This window comes from Tachypleus tridentatus, chromosome 1 (genome assembly GCF_004210375.1).
Source record: "Tachypleus tridentatus isolate NWPU-2018 chromosome 1, ASM421037v1, whole genome shotgun sequence".
NCBI classification, from domain to species: Eukaryota; Metazoa; Arthropoda; class Merostomata; order Xiphosura; family Limulidae; genus Tachypleus; species Tachypleus tridentatus.
This window is the reverse complement of record NC_134825.1, coordinates 125,182,086-125,195,452: the sequence shown is the minus strand read 5'-3', so window position 1 is coordinate 125,195,452 and position 13,367 is coordinate 125,182,086. Positions and strand designations below refer to the sequence as shown.

The 13,367-nt window shown below is 33.0% G+C and overlaps 1 long non-coding RNA gene across 2 annotated transcripts in view; it reads right to left on the bottom strand.

Moving 5' to 3' along the window:
• Positions 1–13,367, bottom strand: part of LOC143222720 (uncharacterized) — an 87,839-nt gene that overhangs the window by 4,629 nt on the left and 69,843 nt on the right. For both annotated transcript variants that reach the window (XR_013012436.1, XR_013012438.1), the window contains exons 2-3: positions 7,261–7,357; positions 3,297–3,387 (exon numbers count right to left, since the gene is read on the bottom strand). This is a non-coding gene — a long non-coding RNA (uncharacterized LOC143222720). The remainder of the gene's footprint in view (positions 1–3,296; positions 3,388–7,260; positions 7,358–13,367) is intronic.

Below are 13,367 nucleotides of genomic sequence, written 5' to 3'. Positions count from 1 at the left end.
GTTTTCTGCCCCGAACAAAGCATCACAAGGTATCATGGAAATATCTGCGATAATACCATTAGTATCATAATGGAGCTTGCAATAATCATAAGAAAAGATATAATCAACGTGGATAATACCCATACATATCATAGCATAAATTGTGATGGAGATAATTTGTTGGCAATCAGTAAAGTGAAACTTATTACTGAGAAAACACATGGATCTAAGTTAAAGGGTATTTCAAAAGTTAGTATGATGAACACAAAGAACCAGGGTAAGAATAAGAACTTCAAAAGGATGTTTGAATTTGCAAGGCTTACAAAATAAACGTCAAGAAATGCAGAGGAAACTGAAAATGCATTACTAATACTAATTCGCAAAATGACAATAGACACGTTTGGAAGGAAACAATAATCTAATAAAAGATAGTTTAAAAATTACAAAGAGCTCCTACGTGTAAAACAAGTAAAGACAAAACTTCCTTTAATCAGAAAGGGAACCCATCATAAAGCATTAGCAATACTCAAGAATGTAAAGAAGATGGTACAAAAACTATCTTTATTGACTTATCTTTGCCAAGAGATACAAGCAGCCTCAGACACATGAAGTCATGTACTATAGACTAAAGAAAGTCCTAGGTCTTCCTGTCAACAGAATAGCACTCCTAAAATTACAAAATGGCGAAGTCTTATCTTAAAAAAAAACAAGCAGATGCCACACTGGGTCAAACACTACTTGAAACTGTATTCCCAAGAAACTGATATTTTAGAAGAAATATTGGGTGGAACAGTTTATAATTTGTCAAGTACTGACTGAGTTAGAAGTCAATCCCAATGAAGAAGGAAGACTTCCAAATCGTTAATGATAGGTAAAACATTAGAAAAATATAACATCTCAAAATAGATTCTCAAGTTTAGAAATACGTATCTTCTATCACATTTTCATTAACTTCTACCAATTATTTAAGAAATAAAAAGTTTCAACATTCAAGCTCGATGCAAGAATTATCATGCTCTACTGGAACAAAGGAGACAAGTATGACTGCAATAGCTATAGAGGAATCTTGCAACTAAGAAATACAAGAAAATCATTGACAGTGTCATTCTGACACTACTACAACAACTTCCCAGTTGTGTATGTGTATTCAGAGCTAGAAGGCCAACAGTGGGTGTGGTATTTTCATTATGCTGGCTACAAGAAAAGTATATGAAGCAGAACAAATCGCTCGCTGTATATACCTTTTGCCAATGTGACCAAGGCATTTGGCAATATCAACAAGGTAGGCTTTTTCAAAGTTCAAGAGAATTTTGGATACCCCAGCACTGATTAGCTTAATATGCTTACCACAAAAAGCAGGATGCTGGTATATGAATTTTGCGTACCAAGCATCCTCATGTTAAGATATGGAACATGGACAATTTATTCGCATCAAGAGAAAAAGCTAAACAGTTTCTGTCTATGCTGCCTATATCGTATTCTGAATATCAGGTGGCAAAATAAAGTCACAAACACAGAGGTCTTTCACAGAGCAGGACTACCAAGCATCACGCCATTCCTCAAACAAGGATATTTATGCTGTATGCAGAACTATGAGATGGAAGAAAACCCACTGGTTGCCTAAATCTCCACTTCCAAGACACATGCAAAAAACCCATCATGAACGCCTTTGAAACTGATCAGTAGGAAAACTTGGTGAGTGACCAAATGAAGTAGCACACTCTTCTCTATTGTAGTGTCAAGGAACATGAAAAGGAGTGACTTTCTCAGCTAGGGAAAAAGAGAGGCAGAATTAAATATACTGACTTAGAACCACATTGCAAGTCCTCTTCGGCCACATAAGAAATTGCATCAATGCAACATAAGTGAACTACACTTTACACTCTTTCGCAACTGAACGGATGCCAACAACACCAGTGGGCAGTATGAAGGGTGGAGCTGCTTACTTATTAAGGAATCATACAAAGACTTGTTCCTCTTGTCAAGATATTCAACCAAAACGTTTGTATACTGTGGCTGACCAACCTTATCTTTATTACAGAACTGAAGAAAAACAAAGATAATTGTACATTTTGCAAACATTTCATTTATTAACGCTAGCAGAGACATCATCAGATACTCTCTATATTTCAAGTAATTTCAGAAGCCACCTGAGAGTCTATTATGTCTCATGTATCCAACACCCAGCGATTCTCGCTCTGTTCTATAGAAGAATTGCTTATTTATTGCAGGGTTTCAGGGAGGGTTACTTCTTACCTCTTGACATTTTTTCGTATTATTTCGCATGTTCGTGATGAAAATGGACTTGACTCAATTTGATGAGTTATATGTAATCCTCAAACTCACTAACATAGTCAACCCTAACATTATTTATCATAGCACTGTGATGTGGTTTTAGTGAGGCCTGTTGCCTCTCCATCTTCCTTTTCCCGCCTGTTTTCCTTATTTTTTCTTCATACGGGTATCTTACAAAAATAAGGTTGGTCAACTGGAATTCAATTATGTTTGGTTGACAAGAGCTGGAACTGATGATTATTTACTGCCTTTTGCTTTTATCAGATTTCAAATGCAAGTCTATCTGTATTTTTTAAAGCCTTCTCAACAGTCTTTATATGTCCTTTTTTATAACAATGTGAAGAGAACTGGCAATCACCTGGTTGGCGACCTGGATCGTGACGTAATTTATGCCTTAAGGAACAATTCTGCCGTACTTACTAATGTTATCCTGGATTGTATGAGATCACAGGTCTATTCATTGATGATCAGTGATGTCGAGAAACCCACTTGTGAACCTGACGATGACCGAAGAAGGTCGAAACGTTGTTCGCTCTTCTATGTAAAATATTTTCTCAACCCAAAAGCCGTTTTTGCATATAAAAAAGGTCTATTCATTGTTTTCTAACCAGTCTTCAATAGTTTTCAAAGCTGCCATCACGATCTGTAAGTTTTCAAATATTACAAATTGGGTTTGCCTTCATGGGTAGTTGGGCAATTGTATCAAGATAGTGGTGGCAGATTATAACAAAAAGTTGCCCAGGATGTTTAAAGATTCCATATCATGTCTCTCCATAGCCATTAAATACCTTATCATGTTTGTGGACTTGATTTGTTCAATGAACGGTGGAATCGTGAGCTGTGTCGATTCTCGTCGTGTTTTCCTGACCTACGTGAAAACATTGCCCATAAAGTACACATGTGTTGTGAAGCATATAAGTAAACTTGAGTTTCACGTGGTCAAACCAGCTGAAAAAAGGCAACAATTGTTTGTTTTATGTTAAACACAAAGTTATAAAATGAATTATTTATGCTTTACTTACCACAAGTATCGAAACACAGTTTTTAGCTGCGCAAGTGCCACCCATGGTACACAGTAAACAAACTCATATTTCTATTGGCTGGAGTATCCATCTGTAAAACGAAAGAAACAAAAACTTGTTTCTAACTAAGGATGGAAAATTGTAATTCTATATTTTTAATACAATAAACATTAAAAGTTTAATAAAAATGCATAAATGCACAATTAATGAAAAAAAGACATGAAAGACAATATGAAATTCTATTTCACATTATTACTGTACTTGTTTTATATTAATATAATAATTATAGAGATAATACAATCACCAATATGAAAACTACATGCAAAATGCTGTGTATAACTTACTATTAAAAGCCCTTGGTAGCCATAATGAAACCATTTGAAATTAACACGTATCATATATCCTTAAGTAGTTCAATTTCTATATCAGTGCAAATACTGTTGGTTTTTCCCTAAACTTCAGAAATTTTTCACCATTCTGCTGACCTAGAGTATTGTCCAATAGTATTATAACAAAGTCCAACATTAAATTTCAGATTGCTTAACAAATAACAATGGAGGGCGAATCACAGGTGAAACATTAACATGTTATTAACCTTCGTATTTAGTACAACAGAAGTACCTTTTGATTTGTCAAGTTTTTGATCTTTCAAATCCAAGATCTGCTCAAATGAGTTGAGATCAAGGCTCTGTGGGGCCATTGCCTCATTATAATAATACCAACAACTTCTTTCTTAGCTAAGTAGTTTCTGCATCGATTGGATAAGTGTTTGGGGTAATTATTTTCTTGATAGTAGAATCCTGTACCAATAATACACAAACCACTGGGTATACCATGATGGATCAGTATCCGATGGTATTTGAGCTGTTCCATTATTCCTATCTACTTTGCAAACATCTCCTATCGCCTCAGCAGTGAAAACAGTTCATCACTCTGCTTCCCCTATTTTTCATGGTAAGTGAAATGCGTTGAAGTAAGTATATCCTTTCTTTAACCGAACGTACAACCTACCCATTGAACCAAATATTTCAAACTTGGACTTATCCGTCCATAACAATCATCAACAGTCCAGTTTTGTACTTTTAGCAGATTTCAGTCTCTTGACAATATTTGAAGATTAAAGTAAAGGTTTGTTTGACTGTTACACAACCAAATATTTCATTCTCTTTGAGTCTTCTTGATACTGTAGATCTGCACACTTTTCTGTCATTTGGTACATGGTTGTTTATATCTCGTTCAGTATCAGCGGCAGTCTTCATTCTGTCGCAAAGGCTGCATAAACTGAAATACTTAACATCAATATCATTGCGTTTAGGTGTTCTGTCTCTTCCATTAGTATATGCAAACGTACCTGCGACAGTGTTTAGGGAGCATGTCAAGTTTACAGCAATTTGTTAGAGTTCAACCAGCATTACGTAAAACTTTTATGCGAACTCTCAGCTCTTCTGTCATTTCTCTAACTTTTTGGGCAGTGGCGTGACAATAAAACTTAATAAATAGTGTTAAATACTGTTTACATCAAGTTTTACTTGTGGAGTGCTTATTAAACTGATTTATTCTAGCATATACCGGTGTCATATGCTATCTCCTTGCTAGGGCCCGGCATGGCAAAGTATGTTAAGGCGTTCGACTCGTAATCCGAGGGTCGCGGGTTCGAATCCCGGTCGCATCAAACATGCTCACCCTTTCAGCCGTGGGGGCGTTATAATGTGACGGTAAACCCCACTATTCGTTGGTAAAAGAATAGCCCAAGAGTTGGCGGTGTGTGGTGATGACTAGCTGTCTTCCCTCTAGTTTTACACTGCCAAATTAGGGACGGCTAGCGTAGATAGCCCTCGAGTAGCTTTGCGCGAAATTCAAAACAAACAATCTCCTTGCTAACTGTTAACAAAGAGAAATACCGAAAAGAACATTATTTGTTTTCTGGTGACGAGCTATTACAGACAATGTTGTGCTGAACCGGTGTCGTTTCACTTGTGGTTGTACCGGTTCCATCAAATTGCGATTCAGTCTATTTAAAATAACCATTTCAGGCAATGTGAGGCAAACTTGCTTTCTCGTGCGTACTTACAAATACATAATCAGTAAAATTCATATTAACAATTCAAAGTTGTCTCAAAATTCAACTCCATATGATCATTTTTTTCATTTCAAAAGTCACATAAAACTTCATGTAAAATACAACCTTTTAAGAGCAAAATGTGCATATTATGTAACCTTTTATATATGTGTTTCGGTATCCAAAACACTTTTGGAAAATACAAACAATTGAAATGCTAATCTAAATAACAAACTAAAATTTAATCTTCGCAGCTAACGATGGTATTAATCGATTAGTAATATAACCACGGAGCTAATAGTTTACTGACCAATTAAAATGCTCTGTTATTGAATATTTAATTATTGTTTAGTAAAATAGAAATATTCGCTAGCCTTACTGGTTTAATTGCGTTTTTGAAATCTAACGTGTGATATTATCCATTTATAATTTTAAAATCGAAATATTACTTTATTTCGGAAATAATTATTAATTTTGAATTGAGGTTTGAAAAAAATTAAACTATTGTTTTTTTCCCCTTAATTATAAAACACTTTTTTCACCCAGAATTTAGTTGTTCAACGAAAAATGTTTTAAACAGCAAATTCTTCATGATTATATAAATTGGACTATTCATTGTAAAACTTTAGTTAAAGAGATGCAAATGGTATTTCTTCCTTGCATTCAGTGCAAAGGTAGCACAATGACGTAACTGTGCACAATATTACGTTGGAATATGCTTTAGAATTGAAAAATAAATAAAAATTTGAGCATCGACAAGTGTCGTGTAATGAGGGTTGCTATAATAATTAATCAATTATCGACTACTGTATTTAATATCCAACAGATGTTGCCACGTCTAATAAAGTATTTTAAACTCATTATTACAAATAAATAAAATAAAATAATCTGTAATAAACAAAGAGGAAAAAATGTCTTTCTTTGGAGAGAATATTGATTATGAGTTATATTTCAACACTGAAAGGGTATTGAGAGGACACTACTTGGAACCCATTTACATAGAAGATATGATGATGTTGACTACTTATTTTGCCGCTTGGCTATCATTTCAGAATTATGGATGAATATATGTAAATAATTCTTGTGTAATTTCGCGAGAAATTCTGAAAGAAATAACTTATTATCAATATTTAAATACACTTCTTAAAAATTTTCAATATACTGACAGAAGAAATGGTGTTAATCAATCAAGCTTTAACGACAAAGATGTTGTTGTGTTTTTTCTGAAATATAAATTAGTAAATTTACAAATTGCTATAATGGGTCAAAATAGGCTTAGTATTACCTGATGGTTCAAACGTTTGGTTTGGGTTTCGAATTCCATCACCAAACATGATTCCTCTGTAAGCTGTGGAGGTTTTATAATGTGACGGTTAATCCCACTTTTCCTTGATAAAATAGTAGTTCTCAAGAATTCCCCTTATAGTTTATTACTTCACAATTAGGGACGTTTAGAGCAGATAACCATTGAGTAGTTGTGCGCGAAATTCGACGAAACAAACAAATGTCAAAATATTGAAGAAATCATCAGTAAACAATATTGCATGAGTAAGAAACAAAGTATACATTATCGCGATTAAATAATAACGTTTTTACAAGTAATATAGTATTATGAAATGCCAATTACTTTCAGAAGCTCAACTAAGAAATCATGCTTCGAATGCTCAATATTATAGGATGTTTAAAATGTTCCTTTTTTTAATGATATAAAATTTATTTTCCCAAATTTCTCTGTACATACTTTTTACACATATTATGAAGGCGTGTTAAGAGACGTCATAGTAGAGCTGTTGGAAAGGTTGTTTTTTTTCTTTTTAACAGTTTTTTTTTATACTTATATAGTGTTCCACACATAATAAGAAGGACTTAACAAGATAAAATTATAGTTTTGAAAGTTATACTTACTATTCTAAGGGCTGTAGAGTGAAGGTAAGGACCATACGTTAGTCACTTTTTATCTACTACAACCAGTGGAAACAAGGTTTTTCGGCCAATGGATTAACTGAGATATAACAGAGGTAGCACTTGAAGAAACACTATTCACATTATCAAAGTGTGTGAAAAACAACCATTATTGTTTAAAATGGATTAAACTGTATAAATATAAATTTTATCACTTTTTATATTTAATTCATTGATAAATCAGAATTATTACTTATTTGTTTATTTTAACACCAATTATTTATCATTATTTATTTTTACTTCAATTAATCGTATCAATCATTAAGAGGAACTGGATAACCATAAAGTTAGGCACGTAAAAAACGAATCACTTTAATTCCTTACCGAAAACAAATACAAAAAGCTAAGACAGTAATACAACTAGATTTTCCTTTGATTTAGAAATTATAATATAATTAATTTGATTAAATAAAGAGTTAAGTTTTAGGAATTTATTCTCAAATACTGCAACTATAAATGCACAATAATAACAGTTCTTAACGAAATTGAATATTTAATATTCTAGCTACAAAAGGGATATTTATCTGAGCCATCAATCAAGTATGATACACTGCTGGCCAAAATCTTAAGGCCAATGAATATAAAGAAAAAATATGCATTTTGCGTTTTAGACTCAATCACTTATTTGAGTAGAACTTCGAAAGATGAAAATAAGAAAAAGAAAAAAAAAAACTTTTTTAGCATTTAATAGGGAAAATGTGAACACTATGAAATTAGCCTAAATACTAGCTGGTCAAAAGTTTAAGACCATACTGAAACGAAGTGTTAATCGGTAAACACGTAACGAAATTTAGTCATTTGTGTTCAAGCATTAGCGTTGTCAACATCTCCCACTGACATTTCCTATGTTACATTGGATGAAAACATGGCAAAGGCTAAAAAGTTGACAGAGTTTGAACGTGACATTTTATTTCGATTTGTCACATTGGACTATCTACTGTGTCCATCGCAGGAAATAAAGCCCCACATTTTAACATTGAAAGTCTGTAAGTTTACCGCTGTTCCATCGAGGGACATAAATTTCAATCAAATAGGCCCAGCATGGTCAGGTGGTTAAGGCTCTCAACTCGTAATCTGAGGGTCGCGGATTCGAATTCCCGTCACACCAAACATGCTTTCCCTTTCAGCCGTGGGGGGCATTATAATTTTGCGGTCAATCTCACTATTTGTTGGTAAAAGACGAGCCCAAGAGTTGGCGGTGGGCACTGATGACTAGCTACTTTCCTTCTAGTCTTTTACTGCTAAATGAGGGACTGCTAGCGCAAATAGCCCTCATGTAGCTTTGCGCGAAATTAAAAAAAACAAACGAACAATCAACTATGATGAGTAGTCAAAGCTGTTAAATAATTGTACGTTCGTTAAATAGATGTTGTGCGAAGCTACATGAGGAACATCTACACCAGGCGTAATTAATTAAAGAGAAGGTCGATATCCCTCGCCGCCAACTCTTGGGCTACTGTAATCAGACCAAAGTACAAATCTGGATATTATTATTATTATTATAATTTCTATTATATATTTATTATTATTCATTATTATATTTATTTTGTGTGTGTGTGGTAATTGGACAAGAGAAGAATCAGTAAACTGTTTAGAGATGATTTAGAAAAGTTAGTAACTAAACGCAAAATTATTTCAGAAATCCAATGAAGAAAGTAAAATGTTGATATTTATAATTACAAGACACTAGAATGGAGAGTTGGATCCTTTGCGATGACTAAGCGGTAAATTTGAAGGCTTTAATGCAAAAATCCGAATTTCTATCATCACAGTGGGTACAGCTCGGGTTGCCAATTTTCTAGGTTTTTCTTAATAACTAAGGATAGTAACTAAGATAATACAGTAATCTATTTTCTGGTATCTAAAATTGTTATTTAACTGTGCACCAGAATTCCCACGAATAATCTCCTAACATTGTCTGGATGAGAGTGCTTTGAAGCTACTGATATTAGAAAACCAATTATACCATAATGGTTGGTGTTGGGAGGGGATAAGAGCTGTGGATCGAACATTGTGGGATTAGGAACGTGATGCCACTAAACACGGGTCACTCTTTCCGCTGTGGATACGTTATAAAAGTAACAGTCTGTATCGTTCAGACTAAAATTTCATTTTCTACTTGATGTTAGAAAATACCATAAAAAAAGTACAAAAAAAAAGCATAAAGGTTTTTAGTTACTAATAAGACGATAGATGAGAGTTAAAACCAATGGACTGGGATGAACTAACTTCAGATAAATTTCTATATAAGAAAGGTTTGATTGTAATCAATTGATCAGGAAAAAAATTGAAAAAAATAAAATTTAATGTCACAAGTAGAACGATTTATTAAAGTTCGCAAAATAATCTATAGGAGCATTTCCTTGGGGTGGTACTTAATTTTCTGTTTCCGAAATAACTGTAACTTTCAGGTAATGATGGACATTCTCTCATCGCAAAGTTTGCCAGAGTTAAATTAATACATCATAATTAAACAATTAGAAGATATAAGCTTTAACCGAGAAACAGTCTTTGTCTGTAATAAAACTTAAATCTACACTAACTCTACAACATCACATTTATATAGACATAGGCCCGGCATGGCCATGTGGTTAGAGTGCTTGACTTGTAAACTGAGTGTCACAGTTTCAAGTCTTCAGTGCACCACAACATGCTCCTCTTTTCAGTTGTGGGGACACTGTAATGTTACGATCAATCCCACTACTCATTAGTAAAAGAGTAGCCTAAGGGTTCTAGTCATACACTGCTAACTTAGAGACGGCTTGCGCAGTTACCCATCGTATGGATTTGTGCGAAATTTAATAAACAAATAATTATACGTCCATCAGTTTCGACATATAAAATTACTTCGCGCAGTATTGTGCATTTACCTATTATTGGTCTACATTTGTTTTTATAGAATATTAAGCAAAGCTATCCGTGATAGACTAGAGGAAAAACAACTAGAAGAGAGCCCGTCAACTCTTGGGCTACACTTAACAATAAATGGTCGGATTGGCCATAACATTATAACATTCCCACAGCTGAAAGGGCGAGCATGTTCGGCGAAAGGTTTTGCGAGTCGAGCGCCCTGACAATAGAGCAAAATAATTTCAGATAAGGTTAAAAACACATGAATAAAAAGTATTATAGACTGAATGTTCTAAATGTTTACATTCATTTTCCAAACATTTGTTGTCAGTTGTTACATTCAATACGAACAACGGGAAACATTCAATGACTAATCACATAAAAGAGAAATAATCTTTATTCTAATAACTATTGCGTTTCGAAACTGTGATCTAGAACTAAGTTTACTGGTTATTATAAAGACAAATATATATTATATGTATAGAATAAGCAATGTATTGATTAATTATAAAGGAAAATAAATAATGTGAGTTTTGAAAAACTGTAAAATTATCAACCCTAAAGGAAAGTTGTCTTTAGGTGCATCTTAGAAAAGCTGTGCAATGATTGATTATAAGGAAAAAGCACATCAGGTGCATTTTAGAAAAATCTACGTCTTAGTGAATTATGGAGAAAAATAGATTGTGTGCCTCTGAAAACGATAATAATCTTATTCACAATAATTGAAAGTGGGATTAGGTGCATATTTAAAAATGATTAATAGTAACTATGACATATGTTCTAGGAGACTAAAATTAAAACCTGAAGATAAAAGACAAACATCTTGAAATCGATGCCAGATAGAAGACCAGTTAGTACTGATTAAAAAAAAACCGGCAAGTCACCAATAGTTTTTAATAAAAATTAAGATTAGGTTTATTTTAGAAAAGGCTATGAAATTAATGATTATAAAAGAAAGTAGGGTTAAGTGCACTTTATAAAAAGCTATTCGTCGAATAATTATAAAGAAAAGTAATGTTAAACAGACTTTATAAACTGTACTAATTAAGCACAATGCAAGTTTGGGTTAAGCAAGTAACAAAAGTGAATTAATAGTAAATGTGATTTTTGAGGAAAAGGAGGCCTTGAAATCAATGATATAATGGTGGAAGTCTATACAAGTTGTAAGACCAGCTGATAATAATTTGAAAACTAGATGTTTACATAAGTATGGAATAAATGTGTATTTTCTTATACAGTTATAAAGGAAAGTGTGTATCAAGAAAAGCTACGAAATGATTAATTATAAATGGATGTTCGATTACGTGCGTTTTAAAAATTCTATGCACTCATAAATTATAAAGGAAACTAGGTTCAAGTTTATATTATAAGTGAATTAACATTAACTGTAATTTAAGTTCAAGGAAAAAGAGTGTATATTTCAGATAGAGAGATATTGTAGCTATTCGTAAGCTATGTTTAAGCGTTTCTTAGACTTAAATTAATACTCAAACATAAAACCATTCGACTTTAATGGTAATATCGAAACATGTGATTTTTCTTTCTTCCTCATAAGTGTAATGATAAAGAATTTCTTTGTTTTCGTAGTTTTATTTTCTGTATAATACAGATGTTGTTTATAAACGGTTATTCATAGAAAAATCGAAACATTTTTAATCGTGCCTTTTAATATATTTACTTTAAAGGGCGTTTAGCCTGTTTTTCAGTAAGGAATTAACCGAGCTTTTATTTTATCAGGTAAGCAGACGTGAAGCAGTAACCTAACTACAAGGTGCTTTCTTAATATATAGTTGATTTGATTTTATTCTTCTAAGAAACACGACGATTAATATTAACATTGCCTTATTCAGACAAGATATAAAATAAAAAAAGATTAATATGCACTTAACTCTGTCTTATTCAGAAAATGATTAATATGTACTTGATTTTACCTTATTCAGCCAAGATAGAAAATTACTAGTGTATATTTGATTTTGCCTTATTCATCCAACATAGAAAATTATTAATATATACCTGATTTTGCCTTATTCAGCCAAGATATAAAATTATAATATATACTTGATTTTTCCATATTCAGCCAAGATAAAAAATTATTAATATAGACTTGATTTTTGTCATATTAAGATAAGATAGAAAATTATTAATATAGACTTGATTTTGCTTTATTCAGTCAAGGTGAAAAATTAATAATATACACTGAACCTTGTCTTATTCAGCCAAGAAGGAAAGGATTAATGTAAATTTAACTTTCGTGATGTCGATACTTTATTTTAGTAAAAGTTTTAATACTCATACCAGATGTCTTAAGATATATAAATTTAACTTTGCTTTATCCAACCAATATAAAAAAATATTAACATACATTTGGCCTTGCCTCATTTAGACAAGGTTCACACTGATATTTTATGTTGTTTTATTATTATTGTTTTCGTTTCGTCATCATAAGCTCTTTTTTTTCTTCATCATAAACGGTAGGCTTTTTAGCCTTTTTTTCATTTTCCCAACATTATCTTGTATTGGTTAGAGAAAAATAAACGTTATGGTTAACGTTGTTTTCAAGACAACTTCTTTTCTCAAGTTAAACAGTTTCTAATGGAATGCTTGATAGAGGTTAACCAGCTGGTGTTCAGAAGTCAGAGGGGAATAGATGGATCGAGAGCAGGTGGCTCTAATCGTCCAACAAAGAGAGAAGTGATATGAAGAAGTAAATTAACCTTCAAAAGGTAATTATTTTAGTAACTCCCGAAGGCGGTTGGCGCCAGCGGATGGGGCGGTACATGGTTTGGTAAGGTAAACTGCATGATAGCTCAAGATGGGTTTTCAAGTTAGGCAATTTGGAAAAACCTCCTGGTGGGGTATCGTCCGCCCCTGTAATGCTATATAGCGTTATTATTAGGAAGTTATGGACAGTAGGAAAAGCATTTATCATCAGTCTTGTTTGTCCTGTCCTAATCAAATTGGTGTCAACACACTTAATAAAACAAACTCAGGGCTAATGATGTCCGCGAAAACCAGCTTTATTCAGTACGTTGCAAACAAAAACTGAAAGCTTCATACAATAGCCAATCTATTACTGTATTTCTGATGTTTCAACAGAGAAAGTTGATTGTTAGATAGATATCGGGGTGATTCATGGCCTCTGCCGCTGCCATTTTTAGATTTAAATTAAATTGCTAAAGAGAAGTATTTCAACTTTAAAA